The sequence below is a fragment of the Oncorhynchus clarkii genome, chromosome 2 (assembly GCF_045791955.1).
Source record: "Oncorhynchus clarkii lewisi isolate Uvic-CL-2024 chromosome 2, UVic_Ocla_1.0, whole genome shotgun sequence".
Classification (NCBI taxonomy): Eukaryota; Metazoa; Chordata; class Actinopteri; order Salmoniformes; family Salmonidae; genus Oncorhynchus; species Oncorhynchus clarkii.
Genome location: NC_092148.1, coordinates 13891999 through 13915979, shown reverse-complemented (window position 1 = coordinate 13915979; position 23981 = coordinate 13891999). Strand labels below are relative to the sequence as shown.

The following is a 23981-nucleotide window of genomic DNA, read 5'->3' as shown; positions in this document are numbered from 1 at the left end:
TCTTGCATGGAGCCCCAGACCGAGGGTGGTTGACCGTCTTCTATTTTCTAATAATTGCGCCAACAGTCGTTGCCTTCTTACCAAGCTGCTTGCCTATTGTCCTGTAGCACATCCCAGCCTTGTGCAGGTCTACAATTTTATCCCTGATGTCCTTACACAGCTCTCTGGTCTTGGCCATTGTGGAGAGGTTGGAGTATGTTTGATTGAGTGTGTGGACAGGTGTCTTTTATACCGGTAAAGAGTTCAAACAGGTGCAGTTAATACAGGTAATGAGTAGAGAACAGGAGGGCTTCTTAAAGAAAAACTAACAGGTCTGTGAGAGCCGGAATTCTTACTGGTTGGTAGATGATCAAATACTTATGTCATGCAATAAAATGCAAATGTATTACTTAAATCATACAATGTGATTTTCTGGATTTTTGTTTTAGATTCTGTCTCTCACAGTTGAAATGTACCTATGATAAAAATTACAGACCTCTACATGCTTTGTAAGTAGGAAAACCTAAATCGGCAGTGTGTCAAATACTTGTTCTCCCCACTGTATATCCCTGCACTGCATTTGTGTCATAGCATCTCTGCTGTGTGTATAGTGGTCATTGCGAAGCCTCACTTTCCATCCTGTCTTTATAGCCTCGCTTTACCCTGTGTGTGGTGCTTTCTCTCCCTCATACAGTGAGTTACAGTCTGTCAGTACCATCTGCTCTCAGCCCCCTGCAGCCTCTCTGCCATAACACCAGCAGGCAATGCACACAAAGGTTCAACACATGCTCTGATCACCAGCAGATTCATCTCAGCACCCAGGACCAAATCTCTCATACGTGCTGGTGTTGTCTGTCCTAAGAGACTACCTGCAGATACACAGGCATAAGCATTGACCTGATTGGCTATAGCCTAAAGCCTGTTGTAGTACTGAGTCTGGTCTCCCTTGGTGTCTGATACCTTTGTACTCTGTCTCAGACAGTGAGGACTTGTAATTTCTTCCCAAGACCAGAGTAAAAAACTAATAATTATTAGCTTCCATTCAGTCAGCACATAGAACTGCTTCTCCAGGCCATATACACTCCTTTCTTGACATTAATATATTAACAGCTTTTTAATTTATTATAGACTATATGTTTGCACAGTGGCAAACCTATAGGCCTCCAGTGATTCTGAAAGGTTTGATTCTGAAAAGAGATCAACTGTAATACCAGCGCACTCATGTAGGAGTGCACTTTTTGTAAAACACAAAAGGGCCAGGGTGTAGTGGAGCTTTTGCTCAGTGGGCATTGCATATACTCACCTCAATCCCTACTGTTGCGTATCAAAGTCGTGAAGTGGACCTATACGATTTATCAATGATGTACTACAATAGAGAAATTATCCACAAAGTAGCCTACACAATCAAAGAATGTGAAATATATTCACATGCACGCCGCACATAGCCTAGTTTCAGAAGAATATAATCTGCAGACAGTAAGAGTGTGCAGCTTCAGATGGGTTTGGCATGGAGCAGCTCAGAGAAGAATGACATCGGAAGCTGGTAAGGGAGTGTGCAGCTTCAGATGGGTTTGGCATGGAGCAGCTCAGAGAAGAATGACATCGGAAGCTGGTAAGGGAGTGTGCAGCTTCAGATGGGTTTGGCATGGAGCAGCTCAGAGAAGAATGACATCGGAAGCTGGTAAGGGAGTGTGCAGCTTCAGATGGGTTTGGCATGGAGCAGCTCAGAGAAGAATGACATCGGAAGCTGGTAAGGGAGTGTGCAGCTTCAGATGGGTTTGGCATGGAGCAGCTCAGAGAAGAATGACATCGGAAGCTGGTAAGGGAGTGTGCAGCTTCAGATGGGTTTGGCATGGAGCAGCTCAGAGAAGAATGACATCGGAAGCTGGTAAGGGAGTGTGCAGCTTCAGATGGGTTTGGCATGGAGCAGCTCAGAGAAGAATGACATCGGAAGCTGGTAAGGGAGTGTGCAGCTTCAGATGGGTTTGGCATGGAGCAGCTCAGAGAAGAATGACATCGGAAGCTGGTAAGGGAGTGTGCAGCTTCAGATGGGTTTGGCATGGAGCAGCTCAGAGAAGAATGACATCGGAAGCTGGTAAGGGAGTGTGCAGCTTCAGATGGGTTTGGCATGGAGCAGCTCAGAGAAGAATGACATCGGAAGCTGGTAAGGGAGTGTGCAGCTTCAGATGGGTTTGGCATGGAGCAGCTCAGAGAAGAATGACATCGGAAGCTGGTAAGGGAGTGTGCAGCTTCAGATGGGTTTGGCATGGAGCAGCTCAGAGAAGAATGACATCGGAAGCTGGTAAGGGAGTGTGCAGCTTCAGATGGGTTTGGCATGGAGCAGCTCAGAGAAGAATGACATCGGAAGCTGGTAAGGGAGTGTGCAGCTTCAGATGGGTTTGGCATGGAGCAGCTCAGAGAAGAATGACATCGGAAGCTGGTAAGGGAGTGTGCAGCTTCAGATGGGTTTGGCATGGAGCAGCTCAGAGAAGAATGACATCGGAAGCTGGTAGGGTAGGAAAGATGTTTCAACTTATATCTCTCAGTTGGACTGAGTAACCTAACCTTTACACAAATGCAGAGTCCTATATATAGCTGACACTAACAATGCTCAGTCATGGTTGGTTCAACCCCCCTCATTCAGACCAAGGAGCATCATAAGCCACTCTGGGTTCATCCTGTCATTATCTGCACGTAGGTTGTTGTCTTAACCCCACCCTGGCTTAGTTTCCCAGATGCAAGGATGATTGAGACCATGAGGAATTGTTCTAAACTCCTCCTGGCTATCTCTCTGTTACACCCACCACATCTAGTCTATGTAATGCAGTCTTTAACTCTTGTCAACTCAAGCCATCTCTGGTGACCATACACCCAGATTAGCTGCAGGGAACTAGAGTGGAGACCATACAAACGACAGACATATCCTATCTATTATTAGGCATTAATTGCGAACTATTAATATCAAACAAATCAGGTAAATGTAATTTTTCTATCGTACTTTACACAGCTAGAGATGCAGGTGTCATTTGGTTAGCTAGCAAGAACTTGAACAACTGTTTAACAGTTTGCATCTCTTGCGTTTGAAAATTATAATTATTCTTGAAAAGGGAGAAGCTGCTGACAAAAGCTAAAGCGGGAAAATTACTGCTTGCTATTGCGCAGTGACCCCTTAGCCTTCGAGGCAGAGGTTTCTATACGTTTTTGTAAAAACGGTCCCACTCATTAAATCATTGGTTGTGATTGGTTGATTACACTTCCACTCATACAGTTGAATGGCAGATGCCTTTACCTAGCTTCTGATAGCCAATGGCTGATTTTGCTAGCTAGATTTACCTCCCCAAAGACCAGAAAATAACAAAATACCAAATCAGGATCTCTTCAGCATTAACGCTATCCAACAAAAACTGAAGAGATTAAATCAGATAATTTAAAATATAATCATTTTAAGACTGAGCACCCGGGCTCAGTCTTGCTTTAGGTGGTCTCAAACACTGGCCTACAGACAGTAAGGTGGATGGATTTGCAAATTCAGCAACATTCTCCAGTAATATCTTTTACAGTATATATATATATAATGAACACAAATCATGAAGCAGTATGACAAGCTCTTGCCTTCTAAAAACATCTTCCATATCCCTTGGTACAGGCATTGGTTTAGGTCACACCAGTTGAGGCCGCTCGGTCATCTCTGAATGGGTTGACTTTGTTTCAACTAGGGGTTCCATTTCAGGAAATTCTGAACCTCCAGGGAAAAACTGGACAGGAATCCATTGAGCTACTAATAAAAAGTGGCGTTGGATTGGACACGCCCCACAGAAACCAGCCACCATCACTCACCAGTCCCTGAAATGGAGGTAGTTTATTTTCAGGCATCTTTAGTTTCTCACAATATATTAAAGTCTTCATCCAACACAATGTCTGTCAGATTGGGTTTATAAACTCTACGTTGGCAAACTATATTGTTAGTCTGAAGTCAGCAAAAGGTGTTTTTTCCCTTTACATAACTCACAAAAACAGAAGTGCACTTCTGTGTCATTTAAAAGGAGAGAGGGAGCGAGTGGGCGGTATAGAGTGGGCGAGAGGAGAGGGAAGAGATTAGCTACAAAAGAGAGGGGAGGGGGTGAAGTTAAAGCATGACGATGTCAGTGAAGGAGGAGAGCGACCAAGGAACGTAACATAGGCAGAAAGAGCATGGAAGAGGTGTGGGAGAGGGGAAGACCTTGGAGATCAATTACAGGAGGTAGAGATGGAGCACGTGTCAGAGGGAGAAATAGGGAGTGAAGTTGCGTAAAATAACATGCTCTCCTTCATTTTAAATAAAGTCTTCCACTCTGCTAACCAGCACCTCACCTAAATAGGTGTGCGTTTTTTCCGCCTCAAATAACATGCTACCATTTTGTTCAGGTGTCAGGCACTTCATAAACCAGGTGAGAACCGGATAAAAGGTTTGGGATATTTTTTTTTACATAAGTGTTTTGGGGTGAAAACAGCATGTTACTTTAAAACTTTAGTGGTCAAAACATAAATATGAACCCCCCCCCCCCCCTCAAGTGACATAATTGAAAAGCCAAATAATAATAAATAAAGTGGCATGTATGGCCTCAGATACGGACCGAGAACGATATGTCCACTAGAGGACAAAATTGAATTGCAGATATAGGAGAGCATGGAGGAGAGAGTGAAGGAGTAAGAACGGTAGCAACAGTGTCTAGCCAAGCTGTGACAATCCAACCTGAACACACTATTTCACTGACCAAACACACAATGCAAGAGAAGGGCATTCATTACTCCTTGTAATGAGGGCATAAATCTGACTCCACTTGCAAACACACACGGATGACAGAGGTAGTGTGGTTCACACCAAAGTTGATTCCGCTACAAAAAGACTGAGTCAAAGTATTTAGTGCTGACTAGAGGAACATTACAGAAGATTTTTTTTAAAGTTACTTACAAAGTGAAAACATGATTTAAAAAAGACGACAAAACAATAGAACAGGACATGTGAAACTAAAAGCAGAGGAAGATCAGTGGAGACGAGCACGTCGAGAGGTGCGGGCGATGGGTGTGGTCACCTTAGGTATCTCGCTCTCTGCCATGACAGCGTCTGATTGGGTAAAAACAAACAAATACCAGTAACATTGACATGTTCATTTGACAAGCAACAACTAGCCAGATTTTTTCCCAACAGTAAATGCTATGAAATTGCAAAGATTAAAACAAATGCCATTTGATAACACCATCCTGGGAAGCCAGCACCAACAATCTACTGAGAACACAGAAAGCATATAAACTGATTCATCACTTTAACAGAAAAGCACTGACAACACTAACTAAAACAGACTGTACTGTTAAAGAGCAGATACCTTCGTCACTGCTGAAGATGAACAGCTTTCTTAGAGGACTTCTGGGTTGGTTTAGGGGTCACAAAGCTATCGTCGTGGTGACTGGATACAGAGGGCTTGGCTTGACCTTTGAGGGGAGAGAAAGAAAAGCATGGAACATTAGCTAAAGTCTATGTAATTGGCAAAAATAAATACATTCAGGAAGGGAAAAGTCACTACACTTGTGTGCGCACTCACCTCTCTTGGGCCTGCCACCCTGTCCCTTGTTGGGTAGTGGCGTATGAGTGGTGTTCTGGCTGGGCCCAGCTCCCTCTGGCTGGTTCTTCTCCATCTCAGGGCTCTCTACATTCTCCAGCCCCCGTGTGTGGCTCCGTCAGATGCTTCTCAAACTCCTCCACCTGGACCTGGGGACAGAGAGAATAATCAGAATAAGACCCGGCATGTGTATTCATTTAGGGGCACAGTCAAGAAATCAGTCTAGATAGTCAGAGTCAGGATAATGCATAATCTCTCACTTGTCCCAAGTTTATTGTTATGTATATCTGAATTGGGGGGGGGGGGGGCTAAGGGCTTTGTGGTTTGAACAACTGAAAAACTATTCTGTCAGTCAATACATACGACCACTGTCATCTGTACCTTGAGCTGTGGCTTGGCTCCTCAGCGTAGCTTAGCAGTGATGGAGAGGAGAGGCTGGTAGACTGTCTCAGTCAGCTTGTCACTAACACTCCCAACACTCCTGGAGCCTCTTCAGCCCTCGCTCACACAGACGACAGACACGGCCAGCTCACACCACTGACGCTCAGTCTGGGAGAGAGAATTGAAGAGAAGTGGGGGGAAATTTGATTATTCACTTACAGTCTTTCAAGAAGAGGAAATTTGATTTCTTCAAATGTCAGGTCATTCTAAAACCATGGCCTCGCTGATTCACTGTATGTTGCTTAATCGAAAAGCGAGAGGAAGAGGAGATGGGAAAAGCGAGGGGAAGACGGGCTGCTCACTTGTCTGTCCTGAAGCGCTGACACAGCTTCTCCCCCAGAGACTCAGTCTGTCTGTAGGAAAACAGCTGCCTGAAAACAGAGACAAAGAGGGAAACATTCAAATAAGGCATTAAAACACCACTCACATATTAGCATCCCATTTCCATGTTATTCAGCACAACAGGTTTCAAACCAGAGTCACGATGTGACCCCAGCATGCCAAATCATCCAGTGTGTAACGCCTGGGAGAGAACACAGTGGGCGACAGACACACAGGTTAAGTAGCCCTCACATTATTAAAGCCGCCGCTCGCCGGTATTTGAATAACAGAACAATGACTCCCTGCAAGACACACTACACACAGTGAGAGCAGAAAAGGCACACAGCTCAGTGTGGACACCACTCCATGATGGTGTGGAAGTCTTCCTCGTTCATGGCTCTCTCTGGGTCTGACAGTCTGCTGATGATGTCTGGGAGCAGGTTGTAGATGGCATTGTCCTGGGAGGAGAGGCCAATGTCTGGTTTCCAACATTGGAGGATCCATTACACTCAGTCTATGTAAAAAGGTCCAATACACAAACACAGATTTTGTGCTTTCAGACCACTTAACTTCACATTGTTACGTTACAGCCTTATTCCAAATTTGATGAAATTGAAAATTAAATCAAATCTACACACAATACCCAATAACGACAAAGCAAAAACCACTTTAGAAATGTTTCCTAATTTAAATGTATTAAAAATAAAAACCTGAAATATGACATTTACATAAGTGTTCAAACCCTTTACTCAGTACTTTGTTGAAACACCTTTGGCAGCGATGACAGCCTTGAATCTTCTTGGGTATGATGCTACAAGCTTGGCACACCTGTATTTGGGGAGTGTCTCCCATTCTTCTCTGCAGATTCTCTCAAACTCAGGTTGTATGGGGAGCGTTGCTGCACAGCTATTTTCATGTCTCTCCAGAGAGTCTTTGATTGGGTTCAAGTCCGGCCTCCGGCTGGGCCACTCAAGGACATTGAAACTTGTCCCGAGCAGGTTTTTGTCAAGGATCTCCACTAGAGGTCGACCAATGAATCGGAATGGCTGATTAATTAGGGCCGATTTCAAATTTTCATAATCTGTAATCGGTACTTTTGCACACCGATTGTGGCCGATTAAAAATAAAAAAATGTAACACCTTTATTTAACTAGGCAATCAGTTAAGAACACATTCTTAGTTTCAATGACAGACTAGAAACGGTGGGTTAACTGCCTTGTTCAGGGGCAGAACGACAGATTTTTACCTAGTCAGCTCGGGGATTCGTTTTTGCAACCTTCCGGTTACTAGTCCAACGCTCTAACCACCTGCCTTAGATTGCACTCCACGAGGAGCCTGCGTGGCAGGCTGACTACCTGTTACGTGTGGGCAGCAAGAAGCCAAGGTAAGTTGCTAGCTAGCATTAAACTGATCTTATAAAAAACAAAAACATAAATTACTAGTTAACTACACATAGTTGATGATATTACTAGTTTATCTAGCGTGTCCTGCGTTGCATATAATCGATGCGGTGCCTGTTAATTTCTCATCGAATCACAGCCTACTTCAAACGGGTGATGATTTAACAAGCGCATTTGCGAAAAAAGCACAGTCGTTGCACCAATGTGTACCTAACAATAAACATCAATGCCTTTCTTTAAAATCAATACACAAGTATATATTTTTAAACCTGCATATTTATTACCTGCTAACATGAATTTCTTAACTAGGGAAATTGAGTCACTACTCTTGCGTTCCGTGCAGCAGTTTGGGCCACCTGGCTCGTTGTGAACTGTGTGAAGTCCATCTATTCCTAACAAAGACCGGAATTAAATAGCCAGAATTGTACATTATGACATAACATTGAAGGTTGTACAATGTAAGAGCAATATTTAGACTTAGGGTTGCCATCCGTCAGATAAAATACAGAACGGTTCCGTATTTCACTGAAAGAATAAATGTTTTGTTTTTGAAATGATAGTTTCCGGATCTGACCATATTAATGACCAAAGGCTCATTTTTATGTGTTATGTTATAATTAAGTCTATGATTTGATATTTGATAGAGCAGTCTGAGTGATGATAGGCAGCAGCAGGCTCGTAAGCATTCATTCAAACAGCACTTGTGCGTATGCCAGCAGCTCTTCGCTGTGCTTCAAGCATTGAGCTGTTTATGACTTCAAACCTATTGACTCCCGAGATTAGGCTTGTGTAACAGATGTGAAATGGCTAGCTAGTTAGCGGGGTGCGCGCTAATAACGTTTCAAACGTCACTCGCTCAGAGACTTGGAGTAGTTGTTTTTTTAACGTCCGATTATTCGGTATCGGCTTTTTTTGGTCCTCCAATAATCGGTATTGAAAAATAAATCGGTCGACCTCTAATCTCCACAATGCTCTGTTCATCTTTCCCTCTATCCTTACTAGTCTCCCAGTCCCTGCCGCTGACAAATATTCCCACAGCATGATGCTGCCACCATGCTTCACCGTAGGGATGGTGCCAGGTTTCCTCCAGATGTGACGCTTGCATTCATGCAAAAGAGTTCAAGCTTGGTTTCAGACCACAGAATAGTGTTTTTTCATGGTCAAGAGTTCTTTAGGTGCCATTTGGCAAACTCCAAGCAGGCTGTCATGTGCTTTTTACCGAGGAGTGGCTTCCGTCTGGCCACTCTACCATAAAGGCCTGATTGGTGGAGTGCTGGTTGTCCTTCTGGAAGGTTCTCTCGTCTCCACAGAGGAACTCTGGAGCTCTGTCAGAGTGACCATTGGGTTCTTGGTCACCTCCCTGACCAAGGCCCTTCTCCCCCGATTGCTCAGTTTGGCCGGGTGGCCAGCTCTAGGAAAAGTGTTGGTGGTTCCAATCTTCTTACATTTAAGAATGGAGGCCACTGTGTTCCTGGGGACCTTCAATGCCGCAGACATTTTTTGGTACCCTTCCCCAGACGGACAATTCCTTCGACCTCATGGCTTGGTGTTTGCTCTGACATGCAGATGTGTGCCTTTCCAAATTTTGTCCAATCAATAGAATTTACCACAGGTGGTCTCCAATCAAGTTGTAGAAACATCAAGGCTGATCAATGGAAACAGGATGCACATGAACTCAATTTCAAGTCTCAGCAAAGGGTCTGAATACTTATGTAAATAAGGTGTCTAAAAACCTGTTTTTGCCTTGTCATTATGGAGTATAGTGTGTAGATTGGATTAAATAAAAATAAAAACATTTTAGAATAAGGCTGCAACGAAACAAATTGTGGAAAAGTCAAGGGGCTGAATACTTCCCGAAGGCATTGTATCAAATAGACATGCCTGGAATTAACGCTGTGTGTGTATAACCTTGGAGGCGAGCTCGTTGAAGAAGTTGAGTGCGAGGCTGGTGATGTGTGTCTGGGGGTCGATGAGCAGTACAGCCACCTCGCTGACCTGACCTTTGACCTTCAACACTAGCTGGGTCAGAACAGTCACTGCAGTCTGCCTCACCGCCAGGTATCTTGTCACTCAGCCTGGTCAGGGGAGACATGTTATATGATGAAACAATATTTAAAAATGGCATGCAGATTTCTTCTCTAATCAGGATCAGCTGGGATACCATGAAAGAGAGAGACTGGCCAATCAATGACATGACAGATTAAGCAATCGATTACCTGGGTGAGAATACGACCAGCCATACACTGGACATGGAGGCGTCGATGCCAAGTTGCCAATACCCCTGACCATAATCCTCTGCAGTCATTTCAGATGTACGTGTGGGAGGTAGAGGGCCTCTACTCTGAGGGAGCACTAAGACAAAAGGCTGCAGTGTCTCCCTGGCCTCCATTGTTCTAAACAGGGGAATTAACCACACACACTGGGAAGGGATGAGGCCAGGTGAAAAAATAATAAGCAACTTCACCTCGTGGATTAGAATGTTTTCCAGAGGAACTGGACTCGCCGGGTGTGTGGTCTGCTATACAGTAGATGGTCATAAGCCACAGCTTCAGTATAATTAACTAGGCATGTAAAACAGTGCATTACCATTAGGTTAAAACAAAACATGTTTAATACCCTTATCAGTCCTCTCCCAGGGAGGGCTGTCTGTCTTTGAGGAGACCCAACACAATGGAGGTGTGTGGGAGACAATTACTGACCGCTACAAAACACTTACCATGAGGAAAAACCTGGGGATTAGTGTTCATAGTGAAAAGCCTGGAAAACACTATTCATCTGAAACACCTCAAACGTAAGAATAACCAAGCATAATAATTAGCACTATACAAAGACAAACAGAACTAGTGGAATGAAGAGATAACGAATTGTAATTAAACTTTCAATGGGGGAGGGCGTATGGCTTCAGTGCATCTCAATGTGGGAAGAACAATCAGCAATCATCATTAAGCTTTCTTCAATTAAGTCCCCATCCTTCCTACAGAGTATAACCTATGGCATCACCTGAAATGATCTCCTTTCTCCCTCCGATCTACTCATTGTATAATTATACCACCAACAAGTAGTTCTGGACACAATCAGAACCTTCAAGTTGTTCTAGACCTTACAGAAAGTATTTTTTTCTGTTCTGAACATATGGAAATAAGTTTTCGATCAACTGGTACAGTAGACTGCAGCAGCAGGACAGGGGCGTCTGAAGGAACAACATTAGCAGACAACCAGATATGGAACGAGCTTATAGCCCTCAGCCATCCTCATCTAATGGCCATGTTTACCTAAATTAAAAAAAGACACAATTCATAGTACAAACAGCTGGGTAATTAAATAAAGATGTGCTTGTTTGCTCCTTCCATATTCTAAATTATAATTTCTATTAACTGCTTGGTTAATATTTAGTCACTGAATGACAGTGGCTTGTGGGGGTTCACACCTGGTACAGAGGCTCTGGGTCCAGGTGTTTGGATTAGCTGGTACAGAGGCTCTGGGTCCAGGTGTTTGGATTAGCTGGTACAGAGGTTCTGGGTCCAGGTGTTTGGATTAGCTGGTACAGAGGTTCTGGGTCCAGGTGTTTGGATTAGCTGGTACAGAGGTTCTGGGTCCAGGTGTTTGGATTAGCTGGTACAGAGGTTCTGGGTCCAGGTGTTTGGATTAGCTGGTACAGAGGTTCTGGGTCCAGGTGTTTGGATTAGCTGGTACAGAGGTTCTGGGTCCAGGTGTTTGGATTAGCTGGTACAGAGGTTCTGGGTCCAGGTGTTTGGATTAGCTGGTACAGAGGTTCTGGGTCCAGGTGTTTGGATTAGCTGGTACAGAGGTTCTGGGTCCAGGTGTTTGGATTACCTGGTATAGAGGTTCTGGGTACAGGTGTTTGGATTACCTGGTACAGAGGTTCTGGGTCCAGGATGTTGGGGAAGCGGACGATGAGGTCTCCCAGGCCGATGATGGCGTTGACCCTGATGAAGGGCAGAGAGGAATGCTCCAGCACCGGGAACAGGAGACAGATGTGCTCCTCACACACTGACAGAGAGGGAACAGAGGTTGACAAAGAGAGACACACCACAGCCACGCAAAGGAAAATTACAGAAAAACAAAGGTAGTCTGGGGTGTAGTCTGACCTGATCATGTACTGTGAGAGGGCCAGGCAGGCAGCTGTCGTGAGCTGGTGGTGGCAGTATCTCCCTGGGGAACTACACACCCTCACCAGCAGGGGCAGGAACGAGCACAACAGGTTCTCATCTGGGGGGGGAAGGGATGTGGTTTAAGGCAATTAAATCACACCAGGAAAAAATTTACTTGGTTTTGAAAAAGTTAGGCCTTTCTTACCAGCCAGCAGCTCAGTCTCACAGATCTTCCTGATCAGCTCTGCCTCAGTGTCCTCAGCAGAAGCACCCATCAACCCAAGTTCTTCCTCCACAGAACTGTCATTGGCCGCTTGCTGTGGGAAACATGGATCATGAAAGTTGATTAAGAACTCCCTGTTCATGTCTAGTCTACTGGAAAGTTAGAGCGATTTAATCAAATGGAGTAATTAGGAAAAAGTTAACTGTTGTACTTAGCCCCCTGATGGGAAGAATCATCAAGACCTGTCAATCACTGTGTTGCATGACCAAAATTAAACTCATCAAGCTTTTCCCAGGGAGAAAAGTTACTGATTGGCAAGACAATCCTACTCACCAGGAGACTCACCTCTTCACTAATCAACATCCTGTTCTGATAACATTTGGTTTATGAAACGCAATGACAATCAATTTGACACGAATAGTAAAAGCTCCTTAAACTCAGAACACGTGTATAAACGCAGCAGTCTCATTACCACTAGGTTTGTAGTATCCTAATCTCATGATTGACCATTATGTAAATTATTGCCATCATTGGCTTGGGTTGTATAAAAATACTGGACATCAAACATTGTGTTCGCATTCCATGTCCAGACTGACCTTGGCCTTACAGGAGGGTGCCTTCTCTTCTGTCTCTCATCTCCCGCAGCTCAGAGCTGACGCTGCGCTCCAGGTGGGACACCTGCCAGAACGCCACGCAGCCACACAGAGACAGCAGCTGGGCCAGGGACACGCAGCTCACCACAGGGACTAGAGGGACAGGAATGGACTGGAGAATGAGCTATTCAAACTTACTTTGAGAAGTTGTTTTACCACAGTGCACCAACTTTCTAAATAAATAAATCACTGTCTCACCTTATTCTCCCTGTTCCTCAGGGTCCTGAGATGCACCAGGAAACTGGCTGACATCCTTGTTTGCTAACATCTCCCCGCCCTCTGGGATCAGGTCCAATAGTAGACGAGAGCAGCGCTGGAGGAGGCGGGAGCAGAGCTGGTCTGGGGACTCGGACAGGAAATACAGCAGACGGACAAGCTTGCTTCATGAAGCTCTGCCAATGAGGGTCCGCCATCACCACACCTGGGGCAGGACTAGACACAGTCAGGGGCAAAGACACTACATTCTCCCACTCAAGAGATGATGTGTGGGTGTGTACACACACACTCACCTTCAGCGATGGCCTGTGTGAGGCAGGTAAAGAGCTGGTTGTCCTGAGGCAGTCTGAATGGAGCTCCTTTGGATTGCTGGTGAGGGACAAATCAATCACTTTACACACTTTAAACATTCAAACTTCTAGTCACCTGGTAGATTGTTTCGTCTAGGCTGTTGGTCAACAGATATTTCTTTAGTCGAGCAGTTGCAAATATCTTTATTTTTTCCTGATGCACTAGTCTGATTCCCACCAGTCTCAGTGGACTAATCCATTGCAGATGCCACAGGGAAGGCACAGTACATCACTAAGACATGAGCTACAGAAATTGTAAATGGTTAGACAAAGGAGCTGATCGTGGACTACAGGAAAAAGCGTCCCGAACAGGCCCCCATTAACATCAACGGGGCTGTAGCGGAGCGTCCCGAACAGGCCCCCATTAACATCAACGGGGCTGTAGCGGAGCGTCCCGAACAGGCCCCCATTAACATCAACGGGGCTGTAGCGGAGCGGGTCGAGAGCTTCAAGTTCCTTGGCGTCCACATCACCAACAAACTATCATGGTCCACACACACCAAGACAGTCGTGAAGAGGGCACGACAAAACCTTCTCCCCCTTAGGAGACTGAAAACATTTGACATGGTACCCCAGATCCTCAAAAAGTTCTACAGCTGCACCGTCGAGATCATCCTGACCGGTTGCATCACTGCCAAGTATGGCAACTGCTCGGCATCTGACCTTAAGGCACTACAGAGGTTAGGGCGAACGGCCCAGTACATTACTGGAGCCAAACTTCCTGCCATCCAGGACCTCTATACCAGACAGTCAGAGGAAAGACCATGAAATTGTCAGAGACTCCAGTCACCCAAGTTATAGACTTCTCTCTGCTACCGCACGGGCAAGCAGTACCGGAGCACCAAGTCTAGGACCAAAAGACTCCTCATCAGCTTCTACCCCCAAGCTATAAGACTGCTGAACAATTAATAAAATCACCAGACTACTTACATTAAACCCCCCCCCCACTTTTGTTCACTGCTACTACTCGTTTATCTATGCATAGTCACTTCACCCCTACTTACATGTACAAATTACCTCAACCTGTAACCCCACACACTGACTCGGTAATGGTACCTGTATACCCTGTATATAGCCTCGTTATTGTTATTCTTACGGTGTTACTTTGAATATATATATTTTTTAACTTTAGTCCATTTGGTAAATATTTTTCTTAACTCTTCTTGAACTGCACTGTTGGTTAAGGGCCTATAAGTAAGCATTTCACAGTAAGGTCTACACTTGTTGTAGTCGGCGCATGTGACAAATAAAGTTTGATTTGATTTATTTTGTAAGAAAATGGTGCAACACTAATAAATACAATATTTTATAACAAATGCGTTCTCACGCGATGGATAGCGGGAGAAGGCGCTGTCCGCGGTTCTGAAACGTAATCGCCAGTGCGCCGTTGAATTGGCACCTTTCCCTTTATGTTGCAATGTGCATAACAGTGAAGTTAACCAGCATATTGGTGTTGAGAACATTGCGGCAGAAGCAGAGTAAGGAAAAGAGAAAACAGCCCTTGAGGAAACCAATTAAGATATAACCCATAGCGTAACTTAAAACATGCCTGGCATCATAAATCATCCACATCTACAGAAATCCTGTTTGTTGCCAGTTGGAATCAGTAGGCTATTAAAGACTCCACGAGCACCAAGCCTCACACAACCAGAATGTCAGATAAAGCAATTTCACAAATGTGGCTGCTTTTAAAACTTTGCTATGCTGTATTAAAGGCTTTAGATTTTTGTTAGAATAGACTCTGGTATTACTTACAATTTAGCGTTGTTTATACGGTTCCAAACAGGACTGGGAAGATACGCAGCCATGATGGGTGGGCACAGGTCCACACACTACGGAACCAGGCCCAGCAAATCAGATTTTTTTTCCCCTCACAATTAAAAACCAAAATATTGCTCAGCATCCCACCTTCCCCTCAGACGATCCCACAGGTAAAGAAGCTGGATGTGGAGGTCCTGGGCTGGCGTGATAACATATGGTCTGCAGTTGTGAGGCCAGTTGGATGTACTGCCAAATCCTCTAAAACAACGTTGGAGGCGGCTTATGGTAGATAAATTAACATTCAAAACTCTGGTGGACATTCCTGCATTCAGCATGCCAATTACACGCTTCCTCAAAACAAGTTTTCGCTTATGGACATTTTTGGGGATATTATTTCAGCTCATGAAAAAAGGACCAACATTTTACATGTTTATTTTTGTTCAGTATAGTTGATTTTATTCAAACACATAGGGTGTGATATACACACATTTTTAGAATACACTACTTTAAATTTTAACCAATTGATTGGTCGAAAGAACAGGCAACTTTTGGTCAACCAAGAGTTTATTTTTAGTCTGGGACAGCCCCTAGACCTCTAGAAAGTCTAGGCCGGGAATCTACGTGTGGGGTCTTACCCTGACATGGTCAGGGATGTTACAGATGGTGATAAGAGTCTCTGGCCAGTAGGAAGTCTTCAGTAAAATTCTCTCCCAGAGCACAGTGTCCAGGTTAGAGGACCACCTCCCTCTCCGCTCTACACAGAGAAACACACAATTACATTAGTCTACACCCTGAACACAACCTAAAAATGACACATCTAATACAAGAACGTGCATACAAACATGCTATTACACACAGCAACTTTAGTGTGTGGTGCACAAATGAGGTTCCTGGCAGTATGTAAATTCACTGCTATGTCTACACACAACAAAGTAGTAAACTACGTCATTTACATTATGCCCAGGCTCCAGATTAATCAATCATCTCGTCGGTGCTCGGCCCTCCGCAGAACACACACATGGTCCCAGTCTGAGGGATAACGTGTGTGTGGGAGGGAGGGTTAGAGGATGTGAGGGGAGGATTAAACAGGTTACGAATGCTGCCTGTGTGGCAGTATTGTCCAGTACAGTGTGGGTGGACTACAGATAGTCACTGCTGGGGGGGACTGAGACTGTCTTTCAATCTTTGAAGGAGACCGAATGTGTGTTTACAACGCTTGTTCATTGAAAACCCTGGCGGTGGGCCCAGATTTATATGTGGTCGTGACTTCGACTCAATGCAGAGAAGTCAGTGTACTCTGCTGTACTCCTATTCAAAGACTAAAGGCGCTAGCATGCTTCAGTTCGGCTAGCCAAATGAGTGTGATTGCACTCCCTTAAAAGACATTCACCTGAACAAGAAAAAAGCGTCAATAGTACTGTTTGCCCATTTTGAGACGCCGTAGCCAGTACACTTCCCCAAAATAGTCTGAATTAATCTAAAATAACGTCAAAATTAATGACCGATTTCCTGAGTTTATGCTGAGGATATCCTTTTGTTTTAAGGAACCGTTTACCATACGTCAATAAGGGAACTGTCATTGGGAGGTTAAGTGCAAAACTTAACTTGGATCAGAGTCTCATATTAAACAAAGATTAAGATCAATGTATTGGTCAATTGCCCACAAGGTCCAACTGAAATGTTACTTCCGCTTTAAACCCAACCCCTCCAAAAGACACATACAGGTGTAGAAGCCCTCAGGTTAACAAAATAAGAGCTCATGGACTCCTGAATATGGAGGAGAGGTGGGTTTCTCCCTGCCTCAGATTAACAGTCACACTGTCAGCACCCTCCCACTGTTCTCTATCGTGTTGCTTCAGCTGGAGAAAAATGTGGGTGGGGCCAAGTCACTGTAGGCCGGCCCTTACAGCAGAGCAGCCAATCACCGCTACACTGCCAAGATTACCGGCCAATCAAGACAAGGGAAAACCCAACCCCCTCGTTCAATTGGATCGCATTCGCCTTGGTCTCATCATTGGGCAAGAAGTCAAAGGGGACTTAAAGACAGGTGTGGAGTTAGAACTTGTGTTTGTGTGTGGGCCTTACCGTGCAGCCATTCCCAGAAGCAGCACTGCTGCTCGTCTGTGCAGGCTGGAGGTCTCTCGTTTGCCAGTGAACCTCTCCCACAAAACCTGAACCACCGTGGACTGCAGGCTGCTGCCACCACCAAAAAACTCCAGGACCTGGGACGACACGAGAGAGGTGGTGTTGGAACAGATTAGAGAGAGAACGGGGTTAATTATTGATGACAGGATGGATAGAGTAATCCGTAAAGAGTAAGGGCTAACTCAATCACTGGGTAGTACTGATTACAGGATTGATAGCGAGTTTCTCTTATTACCATCTCCTCCAGACACTGGATTGTCCCCAGAGAGGCATCCACCATCAGTTCAGACAGACTGTCCACTAGAGTCTGAGCTTTAGCCCTGAGAGGGAGAAAGTCAGGCACCAGAGCAGAGCCCATTGGAGGTTGATGAAGTCGCTCCAAGACATTGTTCTTAGATCAATCGCTCAACTTCCACCTCGAGTCTGCATCTCTTTCAGCAGCAATGTACTGGTGAGAGCAAGATTAACAAAATCACAGCAGAAAATGTAACACAGGGTGTGTTCACACAGGCAGTCCAATTCTGATAGATATTTTTGCACTAATTGGTCTTTTGACCAATCACAAATCGTTTCACAATTTCAGAGCTGATCCAATCAGTCAATAGACCAATTAGTGAAAATAAGATCAGAATTGGGCTGCATGTCTAAACACAACCTGAGTTGAAACCTCTTGGGGGAAATGGCTGAGGTGCTGGAATGAAGATTGCAGGTTCCCACGAAGGCTGTTTCAGCAGACAAGACAGTTCCATTTACTCTCTATACCATTTTAATGTCACCAGCACTGCTTCGCAGTTTCACATGGGAAGACATTACCATTTCAAAAGTAACTTAACCATCTGCAATTGGTAGTGGGATCGAGGGACCTGAGGGGGTTGATAGAAGGTGCCTGTGGCAACATTTTGAAGGTGTGACAGCGTTGAGGTAGAGGCGTCTGTAGGCCTGCACCACAGCATCTTTAATGGCAGCGCCAGTAGACCAGACCAGAGGCAGCATCTTCCTCACGCCAGTCAGAGAGTTCGCCACACTGAACTCGCATACTGTCACACAGAACTGCACCGCCTCCTGGACCACTGAGACACATTCATTCCTCAATACCCCACACATTACATTGTCTCAGAACACATGCATGGAGTCATTGGGGTGAGATGTTGACTGTGCAGGTGATAAGGTATGGTAATGCGGGTGTAGGTAAGATGAGGTGTGTTTGTACCCGAGGTAGTCTTCCAGTAGAGCATGGTGTTGATGACAGCGATGGCTCTCTCCACCTGCAGGGCAAAGCTCTGTGTCTTTCAGATACTGCAACAGCATCTCCTGTTTCTTCAGCTCGCTCTCCTCCACCCCTTCCATCCCCCCCATTCCCTGCTCCCTCCTTCTAGGGGGTGGAAGGCAGGTCCCCTCTGACCTCAGGAGTCCTGGTCAGGACCTGGGGAGGAACAGAGGTGTCAGATTAGAAAAATGTTATCCTGAGAGCAGATGTGAACATCTTAACTCTTGCCAGTGTGAGTACACATTTTTTCCAGTCCACATGATTGAACAAAATAGTGGTCTAAAATGAGGACCAGTGTTAGTTCAGGTGTTAGAGCTAGGTTGGGTGATTCACCAGTAGAAAACATTATCACCCACTCCATCAGTAATGCTGTCATCTAGAACTACACCTACTACACAGCTGAAAGCCCCACAGCACTAGATTGCCCTTAATTACATTTTGATTGGTTATATAATACTCTTATTCTAGCACTGATTTCACCACTTGTTTTTGAAAGCTTGGTACTGAATAATTTGTTTAATCGATATGAAATTTTTGATTGAGTGATTACGACTCTTTTAGCAGAGTGCTGGTTAGTTCTGAATGGTTTACTTACTAGACTTGTATTATGCTGTTCTTTCAAAGTGCACTTACTGTAAGTCGGTTCTAGATAAGAGCATTCACTAAATTACCAAACATTTTCAGAATGCTAACTTTCTATCTCCTACACTTAACCAATACACGTTCTTGGTGATGTGATTGACAGACAGACAGAGTTCAGTACCTTTGAAGAGCAGGGCCAGTGTGTCCAAGAGAGTCTCGGGGGTGAGAGTGGTCAGAGACGAGAACATCTCAGACTCTAGGAACCGGCTGTGTGCTCGCACACACAGACGCACTGCATTCCTGACACACAAACAATCAGTTATGTGATGACTGAAGAGTTCAGCTTGGAATCTCACTTCTATAAACAGTTGATCCTGATTTGTTACAAATCTAGTCCCCTGGGCAGAGTGTTTCAAAAGTTATCCATCTGATCTAGACTATCAGATAGCATTAAATTGATAGAAATAGAATGAATAGAACATGAGGAGCAGCTCAGGCACCATAGCACCACAGCTCACTGCCACTGGACGGAGACACCAAAGGAATATGGTTAAATGGGAAATCAACACTAAAATCATTTTGCATCATGATGATGTGGCTGGTGACACTGCTTCTTGAAAGTCCAATAATTTCAAAACTTAACTATTGACATGCAAAACATTTTGGGACTGTATCAGTGGATTAAGGGAGAGAAAAAAAATGAAAGAATTTGAGCGGAGTGTCCCTATAATAATAAATATAGTTTGGACAAAAGAGGCAGAGGAGATCAGAATTAACAGATTATATTTCTATTGTTACAAAGCCCTCAGATTAACAAAGAAGAGCGCTCAAGACCAACTGAATATTGAGGAGAAGTTCTCCCTGCCTCACACATACAGACAAACACACGTCAGTCACACTGTCAGCACCCTCCCACTATTCTCTACAGTGTTTCTTTAACGGGAGAAACATGTGGGTGGGGCCAAGTCACTGTAGGCCGGCCCTTACAGCAGAGCAGCCAATCTCCACTACACTGCCAAGATTACCGGCCAATCGAGACGAGAGATCCCAACCCTCTTTCAGTTGGCTCGCATTCGCCTTGGTCTCATCATTGGGCATTATATAAAAGATAAATATAAAAGGTGGTGTGTATAATTTACCAGGTGCGTTTTCCTGCAGACTCTCTCTAAGCTCTCACGAGTTTATCCGTCTCCTTCTCCAGGGGTTTCTTCAGGTCAGCACTGCTCAACTACAGATGAAAAAAAACAATTGTAAGACACTTTGTTGTGTGTATGTACTTCACAGTAGTGGTTGTTCGAGTGTGTGCGTGCACCTTGCAGCTGTAGGGGTTGTGCGCGATGAAGGCAGCCAGTAGCTGGATGGCACTCTTGACCACATTGATGGATTTGTCCATCAGCCTTCCCACTGCCAATCCCATCACTTCACTGTACCTGTTATGGGGCAGAGCATGGGGAGAGAAATCACAGAGGACATGAGGACCGCTCAGTAATCCCAGAGGAAGTGATTATCGCCTAGTCTCCTTTCCTTCAAAAACTGAACTGCTTTTTGCTGTAAATAAAATCATACAAATAATTTATGCGGGCTTGAGAGAATGACAATCAAATGGGGATCTGATGTTGAGGGACAATTCACTTCAAACCAGTACAGGAGTGTTGGTGACTTTACTGATGTTGAGGCCACTGCATAGCTGTCATTAAGATTTCTGAATGCCCTCAGATTACCAAAGGAAGAGGTCATAGCCATAGCAAAGGTCATCAACGAAGAGTTGTGTCCCCTTGCCAACTGAAACATATTCTCTCAGAAACACTTTCAGCAGCTTTTATCCTGCCTTCTCCCATGTCTCTGGGATGGGCAGAGGGTGAGAAGGACTGCTAGTTTACTATAGGTGGGCCCTTACAGCAGAGCAGCCAATCTTCGCCACACTGCCAAGATTACCCACCAATCGGGAGGAATGAGCACAATCTCTCAGCCTGATTGGCTCATACTTGCCATGATCTCATCACTGGGTATAAGTGAATACACGATAGTGCATGTAGTATCTGGAACTGCTTCATACATCCACATAGTTGTTTGGGATACGCTTTTAGAGACACGTAAGCACACACACTCACACCTTGCTGTTGACGATGCGTGTAGACCTGCAGCACCCGGGCCCTGACGTAGGAATGTGTGTCGTGGAGGTGCTCCTGCAGTGTGTCCATGAAGCGGTCCCTGTCAGCTCTGCCAGACTCATCCAGTCCATCTACACTCAGGACCCTGACCAGAACCTCTGCCAACACTTCAAACTAGGGCTCTGCAGGCACAGAGAGAAGGTTTGAACCTTCAATAATGATAAATTAGTAAGGACATAATGAATGATCAAAAGAAGCACAATTTCAAGGGAAAAAGTCGTACTAGCAATCTGATGTTTGTGATTATGGTGTGCGAGTTACCTCGCCCTCCAGATGTGTGAGTAACACACTGATGTTGGGGATCATGGTGTCGGGGACCAGGGTGCCCAGTTCAGACAGGAAGCTGGATAAGGCCTCGACCCCTGTCTGGCCAGCTCCTCACTAGACTTCTGACGGATCTCTTTGAGAGAGCGAGTCAGTATAGAGAACAGGGCATCAGAACAGAGACGTCATACACATTCCAACTCAAGTCGCTAATATGTTTCTCTCAACACTTTATAAACAGGGACAAAAAGAACATGACACGGGTAACAAAGACATTCAAGCAGAAAATGATACACCGATACAAAAAGTAATCTCTTCAACTGACCTCATGACCTCTCCTACAATACCCGTGACTCCATACTCAGTGCTCCACACAGACACCGCCTGGGCACACACTGACGACAGCTGCTCAAAGTGCTGCAGCAGCTGGATCACCTTCACACTAGCACCTGTGGATGGAGAAAGAGAGGACATCAGTACAACGCTTCACTTGAACACCATACCACTAATACAAAGGCAGTGGAGCAGTAACATTTGCATGCATCAGTATAGGTTCTATGGAGCTGTCTAATAACAGTGGTTTGGGGGTGTTGAGTTACTGACCCAGAAGGTGGTTGTATTTCTTGACCTGCACCCACAGCAGGTGAATGATGGCGTCTCTGGTGGGCTTGTTCTTCACGTGGCTGATGGTTGGGTTCTCCAGGAGCTTATAGCAACAGCATGTCACACAGCTGAGGACATAAAGTATACTGTAAGTCCTGTAGACTGCTGCTCATCGTTCACTATGTTTTCTACCTAGAGTGAAACTCCACAAACCCATGTTTCCTCCAGCCCCACACACTCATCCACAGTCTGCCCCTCTCATCTGATGAACTCCTCCTCAACCAAAGAGAAGCTCCAAAGGGAGTGGATGTCCAGCTGGAGGAGCTGGGTTAGAGCCTGCAGCACCGTCCCCCTCTCAGAGTCACACTGTAGTAGACCTTCTCCTGCAGCCTTCCCCTTCTTACTGCCCTGAGGGAGTCGACAGAAAGTTCACTTCAAACTGTCAACACAGTACAGGACTCAGGAGGGTTGAGATTCTAGAAAGACTGAATGGGTACACTGAACTATCCTTATGCAGTTAGTGTGACTCCTTGTTGAGGAGACCACTATCTATGCATAGCAGTCACAAAGATCTGGGTGTGGTTTTTGAATGCCCTCAGATTACCAAAGGAAAATGTCATAGCCATAGCAAAGGCCATCAACGAAGAGTTGTGTCTCCTTGCCAACTGAAACATATACTCTCACACTCAGACAAACACTTTCAGCAGCTTTCATCCTGCCTTCTCCCATGTCTCTGGGATGGGCAGAGGATAAGGAGGACTGCTAGTTTACTATAGGTGGGCCCTTACAGCAGAGCAGCCAATCTTCGCCACACTGCCAAGATTACCCACCAATCGGGAGGAAGGTGCGCACACTCTCAGCCTGATTGGCTCATACTTGCCATTATCTCATCACTGGGCATTAGTGGATGTATTAATTGACTATAGAGCATGCTATAAGACCACATATTCAAATATGACTGGGTGCAGAAGGACCTACCTTACTGGGTGCAGTGATGATACTCTGCCTGTAAGAGTCACTCTCCAGGATTTCTGTGAGTGAGGCGTTGAGGAGGGAGGGCAGGGAGACGGCCAGGCCACCCACCACTAACAGAGAAAACAATGAAATACGGATGAGAACGTCGGCTGAATAGTGAGCACTAGCAGGCACTGGTATGCCATCATGTGAATAAATTGAAAGACATTTCAACACACACCATCACAAACACTGACCTTGTATGAGTAACTCCAGGGTGTCCTCTTTCACACGCATGTCCACTTTATGGCAGTGCCTGTGACATACAATAGAATGCAACATGGGTCAGAACCTGAGAAATTACATCATAGTTGAGGCAAGTTTAAGAAAGAAAAACAAAATAATTTGGGTATATGTAGCTACTCACTGCAGCACAGTGTAACCAGTGCCGAAGTGTTCCAGGATGCACAATGGACCCTGGCTTCTTAGTGTAGCCTTGAAACCTGGAAAATATATAGAATAGTAAACGAGTTGAGTTGTTTGGTCAGATTTCAGGAGGACAATATTCTAACCATTGTAAGTCTAACAAACTATGGGATATTTACTGTTGAGATGGGAAGGCAGTTTAGGGGAGACGGCATCCTGAACCACGTACTGGTTAATGACCCCAGTCTTCACCAGGTCACCCACAGTCGTCTGACGACATCACTGTACACGAAAAAACAACTTGTTAGCCGAGTGGTTGACATTCTAGGTAACTTTAACGTTAATTATAGTAAGCTACGTTCATTCCATGTAGCTATAAACGACCACCCTAACAAACGTGTTCGCTAGTTAATGTATTAGCTAAGTTCGCTAGTTCTTTTGACCAAGTTAGTTGTTTGTTTAGATTTCTTCGCAAACTAGCTAACGATAGTTAGCTACCTTAGTTAGCCACAAGAT

General features: G+C 44.9%; 1 long non-coding RNA gene, 4 other non-coding genes and 1 pseudogene across 5 annotated transcripts; all 6 read right to left on the bottom strand.

Moving 5' to 3' along the window:
* Positions 1–5003: 5003 nt before the first annotated feature.
* Positions 5004–23829, bottom strand: LOC139419159 (condensin complex subunit 1-like; annotated as a pseudogene).
* On the bottom strand, positions 16785–17073 carry LOC139383734 (small nucleolar RNA U85). Its single transcript, XR_011628779.1, has one exon. It is a non-coding gene; the product is annotated as a small nucleolar RNA U85 (small nucleolar RNA).
* Positions 18123–20142, bottom strand: LOC139422310 (uncharacterized). Its single transcript, XR_011635722.1, has 3 exons — positions 19229–20142; positions 18409–18621; positions 18123–18260 (listed from the first exon to the last, which is right to left on the bottom strand). It is a non-coding gene; the product is annotated as an uncharacterized lncRNA (long non-coding RNA).
* Positions 19848–20143, bottom strand: LOC139383715 (small nucleolar RNA U85). Its single transcript, XR_011628776.1, has one exon. It is a non-coding gene; the product is annotated as a small nucleolar RNA U85 (small nucleolar RNA).
* LOC139383721 (small nucleolar RNA U85) lies at positions 20755–21055 on the bottom strand. Its single transcript, XR_011628777.1, has one exon. It is a non-coding gene; the product is annotated as a small nucleolar RNA U85 (small nucleolar RNA).
* LOC139383727 (small nucleolar RNA U85) lies at positions 22676–22984 on the bottom strand. Its single transcript, XR_011628778.1, has one exon. It is a non-coding gene; the product is annotated as a small nucleolar RNA U85 (small nucleolar RNA).
* Positions 23830–23981: the final 152 nt, after the last annotated feature.